This window comes from Physeter macrocephalus, chromosome 21 (assembly GCF_002837175.3).
Source record: "Physeter macrocephalus isolate SW-GA chromosome 21, ASM283717v5, whole genome shotgun sequence".
Classification (NCBI taxonomy): Eukaryota; Metazoa; Chordata; class Mammalia; order Artiodactyla; family Physeteridae; genus Physeter; species Physeter macrocephalus.
The window spans coordinates 50,404,562-50,425,719 of record NC_041234.1 but is presented as its reverse complement, the minus strand read 5'-3'; the positions used below and the strand labels follow the sequence as shown (position 1 = coordinate 50,425,719).

At 40.1% G+C, this 21,158-nt stretch overlaps 1 long non-coding RNA gene across 2 annotated transcripts in view; it reads left to right on the top strand.

Moving 5' to 3' along the window:
- The window catches only part of LOC114484720 (uncharacterized), a 95,710-nt gene extending 74,918 nt beyond the window's left edge, over positions 1-20,792 (top strand). The window contains exon 3 of one of the 2 annotated variants that reach the window (XR_008616392.1): positions 20,338-20,792. This is a non-coding gene — a long non-coding RNA (uncharacterized lncRNA). Of the gene's footprint in view, positions 1-19,468; positions 19,533-20,337 lie in introns of those variants that run through there. The other variant, XR_003677913.1, reaches the window with a different exon arrangement.
- The last annotated feature ends 366 nt before the right edge of the window (positions 20,793-21,158 follow it).

Here is a 21,158-nt window from a genome sequence, read left to right as displayed (position 1 = left end):
GTTTTTCTGTCTTTTCATTTTGCTTATCTTACTGTGTTTGGGGTCTCCTTTTCACAGGCTGCAGGTTCGCAGTTCCCGTTGTTTTTGGTGTCTGTGGCCAGTGGCTAAGTTTGGTTCAGTGTGTTGTGTAGGTTTCCTGGTTGAGGGGACTAGTGCCTGTGTTCTGGTGGATGAGGCTGGATCTTGTCTTTCTGGTGGGCAGGTCCACGTCTGGTGGTGTGTTTTGGGGTGTCTGCAGCCTTATTATGATTTTAGGCATCCTCTCTGCTAATGGATGGGGCCGTAGTCCTGTCTTGATAGTTGTTGGGCATACTGTGTCCAGCACTTTAGCTTGCTGGTCGTTGAGTTTAGCTGGGTCTTTGTGTTGAGATGGAGATCTCTGGGAGATTTTCGCCATTTGATATTACGTGGAGCTGGGAGATCTCTTGTGGACCAGTGTCCTGAAGTTCGTTCTCCCACCTCAGAGACACTGCCCTGATGCCTGGCTGGAGCACCAAGAGCCTTTAATCCACATGGCTCGTAATAAAAGGGAGAAAAAATAGAAAGGAAAGAAAGAGAGGAAGGAAGAAATGAAAGAAGAAAGGAAGGAAGGAAGAAAGGAAAGAAGGACGGAAGGAAGGAATGAAGGAAAGAAGGAAGGAAGAGAGGAAGGAAGAGAGGTAGGAAAGAAGATAAAATAAGGTAGGATAAAATAAAATTAAAATAAATATAATTATTAAGAAGAAAAATTTTAAAAAGTAAAAAAAAAATAAAAAGGGACGGTTAGAACCCTAGGACAAATGGTGAAAGCAAAGCTATACAGACAAAATCTCACACAGCAGCACACACATACACACTCACAAAAAGAGAAAAAGGGGAAAATAATAATATATCTTGCTCCCAAAGTCCACCTCCTCAACTTGGGATGATTTTGCTGTCTATTCAGGTATTCCACAGATGCAGGGCACTTCAAGCTGATTGTGGAGATTTAATCTGCTGCTTCTGAGGCTGCTTGGAGAGACCTCCCCCTCTCCTCTTTGTTCGCACAGCTCCTGGGGTTCAGCTTTGGACTTGGCCCGGCCTCTGCTCGTAGATCGCCCGAGGGCGTCTGCTCTTCGCTCCGACAGGACGGGGTTAAAGGAGCAGTTGATTAGGTGGCTCTGACTCAGGCCAGGGGGAGGGAGCGGTACGGATGCGGGGCGAGACTGCCGGCAGAGGCCGGCATGACGTTGCACCAGCCTGAGGCACGCTGTGCGCTCTCCCAGGGAAGTTGTCCCTGGATCCCGGGACTCTGGCAGTGGCGGGCTGCACAGGATCCCGGGAGGGGAGGTGTGGAGAGTGACCTGTGCTCGCACACAGACTTCTTGGTGGCGGCAGCAGCAGCCTTAGCGTCTCATGCCCGACTCTGCTGTCCGCGCTGATAGCCGCAGCTCGCGCCCATTTCTGGAGCTCCTTTACGCGGCAGGCTTAATCCCCTCTCCTCTCGCACCAGGAATCAAAGAGGCACGAAAAAGTCTCTTGTCTCTTCGGCAGCTCAGCACCCGTCTCTGGAGATCATTTAAGTGGCACACTTAATCCCCTCTCCTCGTGCCCCAGGAAGCAAAGAGGGAAGAAAAGGTCTCTTGCCTCTTTGGCAGCTCCAGACTTCTCCCGGACTCCCTCCCAGCTAGCGGTGGTGCACTAACCCCTTCAGGCTGTGTCCACGCAGCCAACCCCAGTCCTCTCCTGGCTTTAGACCAAATCCCAAGCTTCAGCTCCCAGCCCCCGCCCGTCCTGGCGGGTGAGCAGACAAGCCTCTTGGGCTGGTGAGTGCTGGTCGGCACCGATCCTCTGCGGGGTTCTCCGCTTTGCCCTCCGCACCCTGTTACTGTGCTCTCTTCCGTGGCTCTGAAGCTTCCCCCTCTGCCACCCGCAGTCTCCGCCCGTGAAGGTGCTTCTAGTGTGTGGGAACCTTTCCTCCTTCACAGCTCCCTCTCACTGGTGCAGGACCCATCCCTATTCTTTTGTCTCTGTTTATTTTTTTTTCTTTTGCCCTACCCAGGTACGTGGGGAGTTTCTTGCCTTTTGGAAGGTCTGAGGTCTTCTGCCAGAGTTCGGTGGGTGTTCTATAGGAGCAGTTCCACGTGTAGATGTATTTCTGATGAATCTGAAGGAAGGTCCTGGAGCTACACCCCACCCTGTGAGGCAGATTACGGGCAGAACACGGCGTCAGTCTTCGCTACTTGGGGTGTCTCTTACACTTTTAAAGATCACAAGTCTGTTATCAGTTTCAATAGGCTAATGTCAAGGTGTCACCAGTACTTGTTCCTTCTGGAGATTTTTTAGCTTCTAGTGTCTGTCTGTATTCCTTGGCTTGTGGTCACTTCAAAGCACATTACTCCTCTCTGTTTTCATCATCACATCACCTTTTGCTCTGCCTCACTCTCCTTCATCTCTCTTGTTAGGACCCTTGTGATTACATTGGGCACATTTGGATAATGCAGGATAATCTCCCCATCACAAGATATTTAACTTAATCACATCTGAAAAGTGCCTTTTCCACATAAGTTAACATTCACAGGTTCTGGGTTCAGAATATGGATGTCTTTGTGGGGGCTATTATTTAGTCCTCCACAGATTGTTTGTTACTTACACAGACATCAAAAGCAAGATCAGCACAGTGTCAGCTCCCGGAAATACTTGTTCTTAGAATGACGCTGAACCAAAGGGTTCAGATGGGCGCAGTGGATCACTCTGTTATTTAGGAGCCAACTCCAGACTGTATGTAAACTGTTTTAGAGTCTATAGCTGTACCTTATCTGGGGGCAAGGTGGAAAGTCCCATGACTCAGTGTAACCATGAAGACAGCTGGGAAACTCATGGCAGCTTCCCATAAGATAGGAAACTTTCTGCAAGATAGGGAGGTGGATTAGAAACAGCCATTTAACAACTCTTCACAAAACTGCCTATATTTCCATGTTCCAGGAGCATCACAGGGCATTCTGCAAAGCCTTAGGTCCTATTGCAGTTATGCCTTGCCTATTTGGCCTATGAGAATACATGCAATGTCATTGGGGGACCATCATGAAGCTGTTCCCATACAGAGAGATGTATGGAATATGTCAACTGAAAAAAATGTTTCGCAAGAGTAGGTATATTAATATCTTGTGTTCATTGATTGGTGGTGGTGGGGTGAACTTGCCTGAGGGAGGAGGCACTGGCACAGGCAAGAACAATAACAAGTATTTGTTAGCCACCATTTTTCTACTGAATACTGTTCTAACTAGACATTATCTCATTTGATTATCCCATAACCACTAACAGAAACAGTACACATGACACAGTAGTTAAGAGGGTGAGCTTTGGTGCATGACAGACATGGGTTGAAGTCCCAGGTCCACCACTCCCTTGGAGGAGTTACTTAACCCCTCTAACCACCAGTTTCCCAATGTATAAAATGGGGATATATTATAATCTACCTCATTGGGTAGTTGTGGAGATGATGTTCACAACTACTGACATATGGTAGTTTTATGTATCTTTAGTGATTTCTATTATGAAGAAAGCATTACCATTACCCTCATTTTTGGAATGAGGATACCTACAATCAAGGAGATATGTGATTGGCTTGAGGTCACCTGACCAGTAGGGGTAGAGAGAGTTTTCAGCATATGCCATTTCTATCTAACCAAGGCAACATTTTTCCTCCCCCACTTCCAGCCACTGTTGTTTGTGACCAAGTATTCTTTCCTTAGTACATAAGGTAGCAGAAAGCAATCATTTCTGCAGCTGTAAACCTCTCTAAGGATTGCATCTGGATTATTAAAAGAAGCCTTCGATTTGAGCTGATTCTATAGTCCTGACCTTCTCCCAGAGTATAGAGACAAGCCTACAAAGAAAAGAGGAGTAGAAAACAAGTTGAACTGCATTTCAATCAATAGTTAGGTCATAAAGTCAGAGCACAAGGCAAAAGTCATGGATACAAAAATGACCCTTAAATGAAGCCTACTGAATTACCCTTAATGTACAGTATTTGAAATTTTGTGTGTACAATCCTGTGGTAAGGAAGCTGACATTTCAAAACTCTCATCCTTGCTATAGAACAAACAATCAGAGAAGAGACTGGCAGATAATTATGCTTTGTCTATTTATATGTTCAAATCTCTCTCTCTCTCTCTCTCTCTCTCTCTCTCTCTCTCTCTCAACAAAGGAAATTAAATAAGGTAAGTTAAGGGTGTTAATGGTGTGACTCCGTTGTACTTCCCATTAGTTCAAAAATGGTCAAGAACAGTGTTCCAGGAATGAGATTGATAGTTGTCAACCATATATGCTAGAAATTACCTTGGGTTTTATCACTTAGTCCAAACATTTTATTTTAGAGATGGAGAAACCAGCTGAGAGAGGGAATAAGAAATTCTTAATCTTTCAATTAAATCCCCAGGTAGTAATGGGGAAACATAGAGGAGGGGGAGACAAAAAAAGAAGGGCAATGTGTTTCAGGGAAGGCAGGAAAGCTCTGGGATGCTGCTATAACAAAAGCACTGCTAGACTTTGATCAGGGCACAGAGAGCCATGTGGACTCCTTTGGCTCACATTAAACAGGAATAAATGGAGTGACTTCATTCTCTTCAGCCTTGTTCTGATTATTCCAAGGATTTCAAGAGGGGTTGGAAGAGGGTGGAGGAGATGAGATTACCTCTTATGGAGTTGGGAGAGGCCATGAGCTCTGATCCCCAATCCCAAACTTGCCTCAGGAAAGGATGGGTCACCAAAGAGCCTTGACAACATTGGAGCTTCTAGGTTGGCTCACACTCTTACTATTGAGACTGATTCCACCCCTAGAAAACAGGAACCAATTAATGCCATTGACCTTGTGTAGCACTTCGCTTCCTTTGGATGGAGTAAAATTAAATGTCCTAACCCATACTTGAAGGAGGAAATCAGAACATGGAATAAGAAAGTAGTTTTACAATTTCCTTTTACTAGAAGACAATAGTCACCTGTGAAACCCTCAGGTACTCCCTTCATCTCCAAGATGAATGCAGAATACTGTACAACATTACACTAAGTCCTCTGACCTCAGGCACCTGAATATCTCTCCAAACTCTTCTCCTTGGGTCTTGTTCTTCAGTCACATGAAACTGACTGGACACAACATGCTGTGGCTCAAGGTATCTAGAAGAACTTTCTCCCTCTCCTTGTTAAACTAACTCCAACATATCCAGGAAAACCCTAAATCAGCAATCACTACTCCAAGGAATTCTTTGTTGAAGTTAAAGAGAGAGATTATGCCTTTTTCTGCCTCCTAGGCAGAAATTTAAGACTAGCATCCCTCTCAAAGACCCCAATGATAGTTGTTGGTGTGTATGTGTGTACACACGCGCATGCACACATGCACAAATGTATAACAGCAGAAAGTATGCTGGAACTACCAAAAGTTCATTTATCAGCTACATTACATTAAAAAAGAATAATTTTATTTTAGAATATTTTTTAGATTTACAGAAAAGCCACAATTATAGTAGAGAGTTCCATTTACCCTGCACTCAGTTTTCCCTGTTATTAACATCTATGGTACATTTGACACAACTGATGAACCAATATTGATATACTATTAACTAAAGTCCATACTTTATTGGGATTTCATTAGGTTTTACCTGATGTCTTTTTTCGTTGTTGTTATTCCAGAAGCCCATCCAGGACATCGCATTACATTTAGCCCCCATACTTCCTTAGGCTCTTCTTGGCTGTGATAAATTCTCACACTTGTTTTTAATGAACTTGACAGTTGTGAGGAGGATTGGTCAGGTATTTTGTAGATCATTATTCAGTTGTGATTTTTCTAATGTTTTCTCATGATTAGACTGGGGTTATGAGTTCTGGGGAGTAAGACCACAAAGGCAACGTACCATTTTTATCAAATCATAACAAACTATCACTGATTGTGTTACCCTTCACCACCTGTTTGTCAAGTTTCTCCATTGTAAAGTTACTCACCCCATCCTTTTCAAATCTGCATTCTTAAGAAGTCACTATGAGCAGTCCACACCTAAGGAATGGGGAGTTAAATTCCACTTGCTTGAGGGGGGTGGTATCTACATACATTATTTGGAATTTTTATGCATTATAGATCTGTCTATTTTCCCTATTTATTTACATAAATATGGACTAATGGATAATATTACTTTAGGCTATAATCTAAAACTGTGTTGTTTGTTCTCTGGCTCATATTGTTCCAGCTTTGACCATTGGGAACTCATTCAATTGGCTCCTGTCTCTCATTGATATACTGCTATTATTTTGTTTTTGTGCCCTTCCTTTCTTTCTGGCACTACAAGATGTTCCAAGCTCATCTTGTGTATGTTCTGCCCCATCCATAGAATCAGTCAATTTTCTAGAAGCCTTGTTTTCTTTTATTGGACAGTGGTATTAGAAACCAAGATCTGAGTGCTAGATTTGCTTGTTCCTACTGTGGTATTTTTTCTATTCTAAGTCATTTCAGCAGACAAAGGTAGGAAATATATGTGTGTTAAACTGTGTATACACACAGCTTATCTATCTATCATCTATCTATCTATCTAATCATCTATCTCCCTACTACCTATCTATCATCTATCATTTATCTACCGATCTATATCTATGTTCAGATCTTTTGCCCATTTAAAAATTGGGTTATTTTTTTCTTATTGTTGAGTTTTAAGAGCACTTTGTATATTCTGGATTCATGTCCTTTATCAGATATATATATGATTTGCAAATGTTTTCTCCCAGTCTGTGGCTTGTCTGTTCATTCTCTAGTGTATTTTATATGCAAATATTTTAAATTTTAATCAAGTACACCTTATCAGCTTTTTCTTTCATAAATCTTGTTATTGGTGTTGTATCTACAACATCGTCATCAAACCCAAAGTCATGTAGATTTTCTCCTATGTTTTCTTCCTGTAAGTTTTATAGTTTTGCATTTCACATTTAGGTCTATAATCCATTTTGAGTTATTTTGTGTAAGGTGTGAAGTCTATTTCTAAGCACCATTTCTTAACTACAGTAAAACCAAAGCCTCTTGTCTCTCTCTTTACTCAAACCATTTTGTATCAGTTTATGTGCCTACCCTCCTCTCCCCAGAAAGTCCCATTATATTAGTAATGTGTCCTCATACCTTCTTGGTGCATATGTGTCTTAATCAGTCTCAACATTTAAACCAATTTTAGATGGGTGGGTGTTGGTTTCACCCTCTGTGCAGCAATCACAACAAAATCACATGAGCAGGACTGTCTAGGTGATTACCACCACCACATGGGAGGGGGTATGTGTCTTTCTTTTCCAGATTTTGTCTTGTTAACTGTCTTGCCTGCTAGTGAGCAAGCACTTTGAGTTATGCTGCACAGTGTTTTATTTGCTAAGTTCTAACATGTGTCTATTATAGATTTAACCTAAGTCAGAAGTCTTGATAATCCATGTTTAGGGGCAGGAGTATGGAATTTAGGTACTCCTTAAAGTGACTCTGGTTTGGGGTTCATTTTTAGGTTTGATAGTGTTTTTTATTTATTTAGGGGGGATATTAGTTGTCTTTGGCTATACGATGGCTATGGCCACTGAGCAGTATCTTGAGGTTTGGGTTTCTAATAAGACTGTTTTGGGGGCGTTTCTTTCAGGGTTGATAATAGAGTTTTGGATGGTATTATATATTTTAAAGGATGAGGAGGTGGAAGTTGTGTTTAATTTCAATGGGTTGAGAGACTGAGTTATTTATGATACTGGTGATTCTGGCTTTTTTAATGAGGAGGTCATGGGGGTTGTGGCATTATATAGCTATGGTACCTGGTTGGTGATTGTAACTGGCTGGTTGCTGTTTATTGGTGTTGTGGTTATTATGGAAATTACTCATGAAAATTAAATAAAAGCATGCTATGTATCCTGAATTGAATCATGTCTCAAATCCAGCATTAACCATGACTGACAGTACTTTCAGAGGAACAACTCTTATTCTGTGACTATTGGTTGTGTGTCTCCACCAGCTATTGGCTCCCATTCTATAGAGCACTCAGTGGAAAGGCTAAACTGGCCCATTGGGTGACTGTACATGTGAGGAAGGGTAGTCATCATGTGGCATGCTGAGGCTCACACTCCTAAAAGCAAACAGCTCACTAGGACCCTACAATGCCTTAAATGCTGCTATTATTGCTGTCTATGCCCTGTCCCAACAAAAATTCTGATCCTCAGGATTACAGGGGAGAAACACCCATAGCACCCTGTGGCCAGACCCTTATGAAAGTGAGCGTGAATGTTTTGTCCCTGCCCCTCTCAAAGGATAGAGGGATACTATCATCCTGTTGCACAGCTGTGAAATGAACCAACAGAAATACTGATTTCTACTGTGCCTCATAATTTATTATCATGACAAAGGGTTAATTCAAAAAACTCAATCCTGAGGTTCTTAAACCCAATAAAATAACACTTGCCATGGGAAAACCCCTACCCTTGATGGTACTGAATTAAGAATCTCTGGAGAAAGAAGTCTATATGATCAAAAAAGTGAGGACAATCTTCAAAGCATATCTAGTAAAAATTAAAAAAACAAAACACCAACCAACAAACAATAAAAACATTGTTCAAGGGGGAAGAAACAAAAACTGAAACAAAGGTCTATTATTTGACACAAATGAATATCCAAAATTTACTAAAAGAATGTATGCAATAAAAAGATTAAAAAGGGTACTGATTACCTTTTGTGCCTCTAGAATATAGGTTTTGAATTAACTTTAACATATAAAGAGATTGATTGATTGGCAAATTTTCATGACCTTAATGAATATTGGGATTTAAGTTACTGTTATACATGGGGATCCCACTAAACTTAATTAAGGTACCTCTCACACTCTTAGAGGAGATTCCAAACATAAAATATAAGACAAACAAACAGGTATGCCTTATCTTAACAACTGAAACAATTGCCTTGCCTATATTCATTATATTACCCATTGACCTAGAAAGCATGTCTGAGCCAAAGAATAATAAATTAAAATAAAATTAAATCTTTGCCACTTAGAAGAAGCTTGAACAAATGGGACCCCATAGTCCTTACCTCTGGGTTAAAATAATTAATATGTCTCAATGTAGATTAAGACAAGTCATATAGGAATTAAGACCCATTATGTAACACTTACTTAAGGAAGAAGTCACAATTTCTACTGTCTTCTCCTTTAATACCCCAATTTAACCAATGCCCAAAACTGATTAAAAAACAATGACCCTGAACAGTAGATTATCACAACCTTAATACTATGGTACTCCTGATTAAAGCCCCTCATATCCAGTATTATTAAAATTATTGCCTCCTGCAAATCAAAAACTTGAAAACATATTTCTTTTGTAGATTTGATTAATATTTTTTAACACATTTATTGAGGTATAATTGCTTTACAGTGGTGTGTTAGTTTCTGCTTTATAACAAAGTGAATCAGCTATACATATATATATATCCCCATATCTGCTCCCTCTTGCGTCTCCCTCTTCAGTGCTTATTTCAAGAGCCTCTCAGTCACAGTTTGCCTTCACCTTCAAAGGGACACAATACACATTTACTCAAGTATCCACGAGGAATCCCAACAGACCTGACATCCCACACAGTATTTTCAGGCAATATGTTAACCTCATCCAAATTTTTCCAGGATCACAGATAAGACAGTTTATTAGTGACATCCTCCTCTGAGAAAATTCATTTGACACACATATTCAAAACATACCAACATTCATAAAGGAGCCCATAGAAAAGGGTGAGTCACAGCCCAACATAAAATATAAAGCCCTAGCACTTCAGGGCTTAATCCCCTCTCCTCTCGCACCAGGAATCAAAGAGGCACGAAAAAGTCTCTTGTCTCTTCGGCAGCTCAGCACCCGTCTCTGGAGATCATTTAAGTGGCACACTTAATCCCCTCTCCTCGTACCCCAGGAAGCAAAGAGGGAAGAAAAGGTCTCTTGCCTCTTTGGCAGCTCCAGACTTCTCCCGGACTCCCTCCCAGCTAGCGGTGGTGCACTAACCCCTTCAGGCTGTGTCCACGCAGCCAACCCCAGTCCTCTCCTGGCTTTAGACCAAATCCCAAGCTTCAGCTCCCAGCCCCCGCCCGTCCTGGCGGGTGAGCAGACAAGCCTCTTGGGCTGGTGAGTGCTGGTCGACACCGATCCTCTGCGGGGTTCTCCGCTTTGCCCTCCGCACCCTGTTACTGTGCTCTCTTCCGTGGCTCTGAAGCTTCCCCCTCTGCCACCCGCAGTCTCCGCCCGTGAAGGTGCTTCTAGTGTGTGGGAACCTTTCCTCCTTCACAGCTCCCTCTCACTGGTGCAGGACCCATCCCTATTCTTTTGTCTCTGTTTATTTTTTTTTCTTTTGCCCTACCCAGGTACGTGGGGAGTTTCTTGCCTTTTGGAAGGTCTGAGGTCTTCTGCCAGAGTTCGGTGGGTGTTCTATAGGAGCAGTTCCACGTGTAGATGTATTTCTGATGAATCTGAAGGAAGGTCCTGGAGCTACACCCCACCCTGTGAGGCAGATTACGGGCAGAACACGGCGTCAGTCTTCGCTACTTGGGGTGTCTCTTACACTTTTAAAGATCACAAGTCTGTTATCAGTTTCAATAGGCTAATGTCAAGGTGTCACCAGTACTTGTTCCTTCTGGAGATTTTTTAGCTTCTAGTGTCTGTCTGTATTCCTTGGCTTGTGGTCACTTCAAAGCACATTACTCCTCTCTGTTTTCATCATCACATCACCTTTTGCTCTGCCTCACTCTCCTTCATCTCTCTTGTTAGGACCCTTGTGATTACATTGGGCACATTTGGATAATGCAGGATAATCTCCCCATCACAAGATATTTAACTTAATCACATCTGAAAAGTGCCTTTTCCACATAAGTTAACATTCACAGGTTCTGGGTTCAGAATATGGATGTCTTTGTGGGGGCTATTATTTAGTCCTCCACAGATTGTTTGTTACTTACACAGACATCAAAAGCAAGATCAGCACAGTGTCAGCTCCCGGAAATACTTGTTCTTAGAATGACACTGAACCAAAGGGTTCAGATGGGCGCAGTGGATCACTCTGTTATTTAGGAGCCAACTCCAGACTGTATGTAAACTGTTTTAGAGTCTATAGCTGTACCTTATCTGGGGGCAAGGTGGAAAGTCCCATGACTCAGTGTAACCATGAAGACAGCTGGGAAACTCATGGCAGCTTCCCATAAGATAGGAAACTTTCTGCAAGATAGGGAGGTGGATTAGAAACAGCCATTTAACAACTCTTCACAAAACTGCCTATATTTCCATGTTCCAGGAGCATCACAGGGCATTCTGCAAAGCCTTAGGTCCTATTGCAGTTATGCCTTGCCTATTTGGCCTATGAGAATACATGCAATGTCATTGGGGGACCATCATGAAGCTGTTCCCATACAGAGAGATGTATGGAATATGTCAACTGAAAAAAATGTTTCGCAAGAGTAGGTATATTAATATCTTGTGTTCATTGATTGGTGGTGGTGGGGTGAACTTGCCTGAGGGAGGAGGCACTGGCACAGGCAAGAACAATAACAAGTATTTGTTAGCCACCATTTTTCTACTGAATACTGTTCTAACTAGACATTATCTCATTTGATTATCCCATAACCACTAACAGAAACAGTACACATGACACAGTAGTTAAGAGGGTGAGCTTTGGTGCATGACAGACATGGGTTGAAGTCCCAGGTCCACCACTCCCTTGGAGGAGTTACTTAACCCCTCTAACCACCAGTTTCCCAATGTATAAAATGGGGATATATTATAATCTACCTCATTGGGTAGTTGTGGAGATGATGTTCACAACTACTGACATATGGTAGTTTTATGTATCTTTAGTGATTTCTATTATGAAGAAAGCATTACCATTACCCTCATTTTTGGAATGAGGATACCTACAATCAAGGAGATATGTGATTGGCTTGAGGTCACCTGACCAGTAGGGGTAGAGAGAGGTTTCAGCATATGCCATTTCTATCTAACCAAGGCAACATTTTTCCTCCCCCACTTCCAGCCACTGTTGTTTGTGACCAAGTATTCTTTCCTTAGTACATAAGGTAGCAGAAAGCAATCATTTCTGCAGCTGTAAACCTCTCTAAGGATTGCATCTGGATTATTAAAAGAAGCCTTCGATTTGAGCTGATTCTATAGTCCTGACCTTCTCCCAGAGTATAGAGACAAGCCTACAAAGAAAAGAGGAGTAGAAAACAAGTTGAACTGCATTTCAATCAATAGTTAGGTCATAAAGTCAGAGCACAAGGCAAAAGTCATGGATACAAAAATGACCCTTAAATGAAGCCTACTGAATTACCCTTAATGTACAGTATTTGAAATTTTGTGTGTACAATCCTGTGGTAAGGAAGCTGACATTTCAAAACTCTCATCCTTGCTATAGAACAAACAATCAGAGAAGAGACTGGCAGATAATTATGCTTTGTCTATTTATATGTTCAAATCTCTCTCTCTCTCTCTCTCTCTCTCTCTCTCAACAAAGGAAATTAAATAAGGTAAGTTAAGGGTGTTAATGGTGTGACTCCGTTGTACTTCCCATTAGTTCAAAAATGGTCAAGAACAGTGTTCCAGGAATGAGATTGATAGTTGTCAACCATATATGCTAGAAATTACCTTGGGTTTTATCACTTAGTCCAAACATTTTATTTTAGAGATGGAGAAACCAGCTGAGAGAGGGAATAAGAAATTCTTAATCTTTCAATTAAATCCCCAGGTAGTAATGGGGAAACATAGAGGAGGGGGAGACAAAAAAAGAAGGGCAATGTGTTTCAGGGAAGGCAGGAAAGCTCTGGGATGCTGCTATAACAAAAGCACTGCTAGACTTTGATCAGGGCACAGAGAGCCATGTGGACTCCTTTGGCTCACATTAAACAGGAATAAATGGAGTGACTTCATTCTCTTCAGCCTTGTTCTGATTATTCCAAGGATTTCAAGAGGGGTTGGAAGAGGGTGGAGGAGATGAGATTACCTCTTATGGAGTTGGGAGAGGCCATGAGCTCTGATCCCCAATCCCAAACTTGCCTCAGGAAAGGATGGGTCACCAAAGAGCCTTGACAACATTGGAGCTTCTAGGTTGGCTCACACTCTTACTATTGAGACTGATTCCACCCCTAGAAAACAGGAACCAATTAATGCCATTGACCTTGTGTAGCACTTCGCTTCCTTTGGATGGAGTAAAATTAAATGTCCTAACCCATACTTGAAGGAGGAAATCAGAACATGGAATAAGAAAGTAGTTTTACAATTTCCTTTTACTAGAAGACAATAGTCACCTGTGAAACCCTCAGGTACTCCCTTCATCTCCAAGATGAATGCAGAATACTGTACAACATTACACTAAGTCCTCTGACCTCAGGCACCTGAATATCTCTCCAAACTCTTCTCCTTGGGTCTTGTTCTTCAGTCACATGAAACTGACTGGACACAACATGCTGTGGCTCAAGGTATCTAGAAGAACTTTCTCCCTCTCCTTGTTAAACTAACTCCAACATATCCAGGAAAACCCTAAATCAGCAATCACTACTCCAAGGAATTCTTTGTTGAAGTTAAAGAGAGAGATTATGCCTTTTTCTGCCTCCTAGGCAGAAATTTAAGACTAGCATCCCTCTCAAAGACCCCAATGATAGTTGTTGGTGTGTATGTGTGTACACACGCGCATGCACACATGCACAAATGTATAACAGCAGAAAGTATGCTGGAACTACCAAAAGTTCATTTATCAGCTACATTACATTAAAAAAGAATAATTTTATTTTAGAATATTTTTTAGATTTACAGAAAAGCCACAATTATAGTAGAGAGTTCCATTTACCCTGCACTCAGTTTTCCCTGTTATTAACATCTATGGTACATTTGACACAACTGATGAACCAATATTGATATACTATTAACTAAAGTCCATACTTTATTGGGATTTCATTAGGTTTTACCTGATGTCTTTTTTCGTTGTTGTTATTCCAGAAGCCCATCCAGGACATCGCATTACATTTAGCCCCCATACTTCCTTAGGCTCTTCTTGGCTGTGATAAATTCTCACACTTGTTTTTAATGAACTTGACAGTTGTGAGGAGGATTGGTCAGGTATTTTGTAGATCATTATTCAGTTGTGATTTTTCTAATGTTTTCTCATGATTAGACTGGGGTTATGAGTTCTGGGGAGTAAGACCACAAAGGCAACGTACCATTTTTATCAAATCATAACAAACTATCACTGATTGTGTTACCCTTCACCACCTGTTTGTCAAGTTTCTCCATTGTAAAGTTACTCACCCCATCCTTTTCAAATCTGCATTCTTAAGAAGTCACTATGAGCAGTCCACACCTAAGGAATGGGGAGTTAAATTCCACTTGCTTGAGGGGGGTGGTATCTACATACATTATTTGGAATTTTTATGCATTATAGATCTGTCTATTTTCCCTATTTATTTACATAAATATGGACTAATGGATAATATTACTTTAGGCTATAATCTAAAACTGTGTTGTTTGTTCTCTGGCTCATATTGTTCCAGCTTTGACCATTGGGAACTCATTCAATTGGCTCCTGTCTCTCATTGATATACTGCTATTATTTTGTTTTTGTGCCCTTCCTTTCTTTCTGGCACTACAAGATGTTCCAAGCTCATCTTGTGTATGTTCTGCCCCATCCATAGAATCAGTCAATTTTCTAGAAGCCTTGTTTTCTTTTATTGGACAGTGGTATTAGAAACCAAGATCTGAGTGCTAGATTTGCTTGTTCCTACTGTGGTATTTTTTCTATTCTAAGTCATTTCAGCAGACAAAGGTAGGAAATATATGTGTGTTAAACTGTGTATACACACAGCTTATCTATCTATCATCTATCTATCTATCTAATCATCTATCTCCCTACTACCTATCTATCATCTATCATTTATCTACCGATCTATATCTATGTTCAGATCTTTTGCCCATTTAAAAATTGGGTTATTTTTTTCTTATTGTTGAGTTTTAAGAGCACTTTGTATATTCTGGATTCATGTCCTTTATCAGATATATATATGATTTGCAAATGTTTTCTCCCAGTCTGTGGCTTGTCTGTTCATTCTCTAGTGTATTTTATATGCAAATATTTTAAATTTTAATCAAGTACACCTTATCAGCTTTTTCTTTCATAAATCTTGTTATTGGTGTTGTATCTACAACATCGTCATCAAACCCAAAGTCATGTAGATTTTCTCCTATGTTTTCTTCCTGTAAGTTTTATAGTTTTGCATTTCACATTTAGGTCTATAATCCATTTTGAGTTATTTTGTGTAAGGTGTGAAGTCTATTTCTAAGCACCATTTCTTAACTACAGTAAAACCAAAGCCTCTTGTCTCTCTCTTTACTCAAACCATTTTGTATCTGTAAGTTTTATAGTTTTGCATTTCACATTTAGGTCTATAATCCATTTTGGGTTATTGTTTTGTGTAAGGTGTGAAGTCTATTTCTAAGCACCATTTCTTAACTACAGTAAAACCAAAGCCTCTTGTCTCTCTCTTTACTCAAACCATTTTGTATCAGTTTATGTGCCTACCCTCCTCTCCCCAGAAAGTCCCATTATATTAGTAATGTGTCCTCATACCTTCTTGGTGCATATGTGTCTTAATCAGTCTCAACATTTAAACCAATTTTAGATGGGTGGGTGTTGGTTTCACCCTCTGTGCAGCAATCACAACAAAATCACATGAGCAGGACTGTCTAGGTGATTACCACCACCACATGGGAGGGGGTATGTGTCTTTCTTTTCCAGATTTTGTCTTGTTAACTGTCTTGCCTGCTAGTGAGCAAGCACTTTGAGTTATGCTGCACAGTGTTTTATTTGCTAAGTTCTAACATGTGTCTATTATAGATTTAACCTAAGTCAGAAGTCTTGATAATCCATGTTTAGGGGCAGGAGTATGGAATTTAGGTACTCCTTAAAGTGACTCTGGTTTGGGGTTCATTTTTAGGTTTGATAGTGTTTTTTATTTATTTAGGGGGGATATTAGTTGTCTTTGGCTATACGATGGCTATGGCCACTGAGCAGTATCTTGAGGTTTGGGTTTCTAATAAGACTGTTTTGGGGGCGTTTCTTTCAGGGTTGATAATAGAGTTTTGGATGGTATTATATATTTTAAAGGATGAGGAGGTGGAAGTTGTGTTTAAGTTCAATGGGTTGAGAGACTGAGTTATTTATGATACTGGTGATTCTGGCTTTTTTAATGAGGAGGTCATGGGGGTTGTGGCATTATATAGCTATGGTACCTGGTTGGTGATTGTAACTGGCTGGTTGCTGTTTATTGGTGTTGTGGTTATTATGGAAATTACTCATGAAAATTAAATAAAAGCATGCTATGTATCCTGAATTGAATCATGTCTCAAATCCAGCATTAACCATGACTGACAGTACTTTCAGAGGAACAACTCTTATTCTGTGACTATTGGTTGTGTGTCTCCACCAGCTATTGGCTCCCATTCTATAGAGCACTCAGTGGAAAGGCTAAACTGGCCCATTGGGTGACTGTACATGTGAGGAAGGGTAGTCATCATGTGGCATGCTGAGGCTCACACTCCTAAAAGCAAACAGCTCACTAGGACCCTACAATGCCTTAAATGCTGCTATTATTGCTGTCTATGCCCTGTCCCAACAAAAATTCTGATCCTCAGGATTACAGGGGAGAAACACCCATAGCACCCTGTGGCCAGACCCTTATGAAAGTGAGCGTGAATGTTTTGTCCCTGCCCCTCTCAAAGGATAGAGGGATACTATCATCCTGTTGCACAGCTGTGAAATGAACCAACAGAAATACTGATTTCTACTGTGCCTCATAATTTATTATCATGACAAAGGGTTAATTCAAAAAACTCAATCCTGAGGTTCTTAAACCCAATAAAATAACACTTGCCATGGGAAAACCCCTACCCTTGATGGTACTGAATTAAGAATCTCTGGAGAAAGAAGTCTATATGATCAAAAAAGTGAGGACAATCTTCAAAGCATATCTAGTAAAAATTAAAAAAACAAAACACCAACCAACAAACAATAAAAACATTGTTCAAGGGGGAAGAAACAAAAACTGAAACAAAGGTCTATTATTTGACACAAATGAATATCCAAAATTTACTAAAAGAATGTATGCAATAAAAAGATTAAAAAGGGTACTGATTACCTTTTGTGCCTCTAGAATATAGGTTTTGAATTAACTTTAACATATAAAGAGATTGATTGATTGGCAAATTTTCATGACCTTAATGAATATTGGGATTTAAGTTACTGTTATACATGGGGATCCCACTAAACTTAATTAAGGTACCTCTCACACTCTTAGAGGAGATTCCAAACATAAAATATAAGACAAACAAACAGGTATGCCTTATCTTAACAACTGAAACAATTGCCTTGCCTATATTCATTATATTACCCATTGACCTAGAAAGCATGTCTGAGCCAAAGAATAATAAATTAAAATAAAATTAAATCTTTGCCACTTAGAAGAAGCTTGAACAAATGGGACCCCATAGTCCTTACCTCTGGGTTAAAATAATTAATATGTCTCAATGTAGATTAAGACAAGTCATATAGGAATTAAGACCCATTATGTAACACTTACTTAAGGAAGAAGTCACAATTTCTACTGTCTTCTCCTTTAATACCCCAATTTAACCAATGCCCAAAACTGATTAAAAAACAATGACCCTGAACAGTAGATTATCACAACCTTAATACTATGGTACTCCTGATTAAAGCCCCTCATATCCAGTATTATTAAAATTATTGCCTCCTGCAAATCAAAAACTTGAAAACATATTTCTTTTGTAGATTTGATTAATATTTTTTAACACATTTATTGAGGTATAATTGCTTTACAGTGGTGTGTTAGTTTCTGCTTTATAACAAAGTGAATCAGCTATACATATATATATATCCCCATATCTGCTCCCTCTTGCGTCTCCCTCTTCAGTGCTTATTTCAAGAGCCTCTCAGTCACAGTTTGCCTTCACCTTCAAAGGGACACAATACACATTTACTCAAGTATCCACGAGGAATCCCAACAGACCTGACATCCCACACAGTATTTTCAGGCAATATGTTAACCTCATCCAAATTTTTCCAGGATCACAGATAAGACAGTTTATTAGTGACATCCTCCTCTGAGAAAATTCATTTGACACACATATTCAAAACATACCAACATTCATAAAGGAGCCCATAGAAAAGGGTGAGTCACAGCCCAACATAAAATATAAAGCCCTAGCACTTCAGTAAAATTTCTTGGCAATATTTGGACAGTTGAGGGGTGCTCCAACCCCGAAACTGTCAAGAAATGACACTTTCTCACAGCATAACACAAGTCAAAAAACTTTTTAGGCCTTTCTGGTTTCTGGAAGCAACATTTTCCTTGTGTACAAGTTTTACTTAAGCCCTTTAATGCTGTTGCTCACAAATCAGCCCACTTTGATTAATGGGGAACCCTACAACAAAAGACTCTAGACTCAGTCCAAATTGTAATACAACAGGAACTTCCGTTAGTGCCCACAGAGGCTCTTTCACTCTAGAGGCTTTAACAATCTCTTGTCATGCCTCTTGTAGTCTCTGGACTACCAATGATGGCCACAAGTTACCCATGGGCTTCTGTTGCAAAAAAAATTATATCCTTGTCCCTGTACTATACACCATTAACTTAACAACTGCTGACTTCATATTGACCCCTTCTGGAAAATGACTTTCATAAGCCTGCACGTAAAACTCTCTTCATTTAGCTGCCCATTATGACTTGAATCATGGACTTGTGACTTGGCACAGCTACAGAGCCCCATGTATTGAAATAAAGTGATACTTAAATGAAAGAGCCAAACCTGGACTCACTACCATATCACACCTACAGAAGGAAGTAGCTTATCCTATCCTTAATTCTTTGCCAAATGCAATGGTGTCAGAGGAGATCACACCTCTCTCAGATCCACTGGCAACCTGGGATCTCCTTGAGAAAAACTTGGTGATTAGAAAAGTGAGTCCATGTGCTTTACAGATGGTATCACTACCATTACATGTGATGGTGCCTGCTGGAGAGCTGCTGCTATTCATCCCATAAGTGGGACATCAGTGATCAAGTACAGGAACCAAGGGTCAGCACAACTGGCCAAACTTTAGACAATTATCTTAGCACTAGAGGATGCCTTGGTCAACAATAAGCCCTACCTGTTCATTATTAGGCGATTCTTCAGCCATTGTCAATTGTTGACCCATCTGGCTTGAGCAATGACAACAAGAAAAATTTATTGTCCAAAGTTTCCCACTTGGGGGTAAAGAACTCTGCAAATTTCTTGCCTCACAGATACCTAAAATATAATTCAGGGTCACATATTCTCTCTCTCTCTCTCTCTGTCTATATATATATATATGAAAGTTGGCCCAGGCTTCCATAACAAAATACTACAGACTAGGTGACTTAAACAATAGAAATTTACTTTTTTACAGTTCTGGAGACTTGAAGTCCAAGATCAAGGTGCCATCAAGTTTGGTTTTTGAGGAAGACTCCTTGGTGAGCAAATGGCTACCTTCTCACTGGGTCATCACATGCCCTTTTCTTTACTTTTTAAAACATATCTATCACTTCATATAGTTAACATTTTTGTATGTTTGGTGAAAACAGTAGCCAAGATATGGAAACAACCCAAGTATCTCTATCTCTTCAAAGATAAGTGGATAAAGAAAATGTAGTAGGTGTGTGTATATATATATATATATATATATATATATATATATATACAATACAATTAAATATTATTCAGCCTTACAACAAGAAAGAAATAACATGGCCTTTTCTCTTGTATGTGTGTGCTTCTGGTATATTTTCCTCTTCTTATAAGGACAAAAGACCTATGTGATTAGGGTCCCACCCATACGACCTCTTCTAACTTTAAATACTGTATCATTAAAGGACTTATCTCCAAATTCAGTCACTATGTTGACTGTATTTGTATATGTGTTGATTAGGCTTCAACATAAGAATTTTGGGGGGCACATAATTCAGTCCCTAAATACTATACTAAAGCCATTATACAAGGTTATACCAAAAATCTTCTTATCCCCTTTGACATTCCACATGATATTGATAAAGACCATGACACTCATTTCTCTTCCCAAAATACACAACACTAGGTTCTTGAACAAGGCATCCAATAGAACTTCCATCTTCCTTATTGGCTTCAGGCCACAAGCCCTATAGAGTGCCATAAATAAATAAATTCAATTAAATAGAACATGACACATTTTGGTCAACAGTAAAATATCAAAGGTGTACTGTAATAAGAAATATGACTACACTTTTTTTGGTTTTTTTGCAGTATGCGGGCCTCACTGTTGTGGCCTCTCCCTTTGCAGAGCACAGGCTCCGGACGCGCAGGCCCAGTGGCCATGGCTCATGGGCCTAGCCGCTCCGTGGCATGTGGGATCTTCCCGGACCGGGGCAAAAACCCATGTCCCCTGCATCGGCAGGCGGACTCTCAACCACTGCACCACCAGGGAAGCCCAACTACACTTTTAATGTTGGACTACTGAGAACTTTCAGGCTCCAAATCTCCTCATTCACCTCTTGCCTTACATCTGGACAAGCAGATAAAAAAGCCTGATTGCTCTGTGCCTTGGTGCCTATGGGAGAGTTCAAACCATGCAAATTCCTGGCCTATATGTGGAAACCCTCATTTGGCCCCCACCCCCTAAATTCAATAAAAACAATAGTTGCCCCTCCTTTCACTGAAGCCATTCTAGACCAGATTGGGTGTCTTTCATGCTCTCCTCAGAAAAGCCAATTGTATGAGTAATAAACCTACTTGTACCTGCTTGGTGTGTTTATTATGTTATTAATGTTGATATTCAAACCAATTTCAGGTGGCTGGAGGTTGAACCCACTATTATAGGCCACCACAAAACAGTAACTTGGATCTGTGTAAATAAAAGATGAACATCAGTGAAGGAACAAATGAAGGAAAAATGAAATCTTTAATTTTTTCTTATTTTTAATCTAAAAGAAAACTTTTTTTAAAATTAATAATAACAATGTATGGGTGATTATAGTAAATGGAAAAATAAAATGAATGACAACAATATCACAAAGGACAATAGAGAGAATGGGAATACTCTGTGGTAAAGTTACTGTATTCTATGT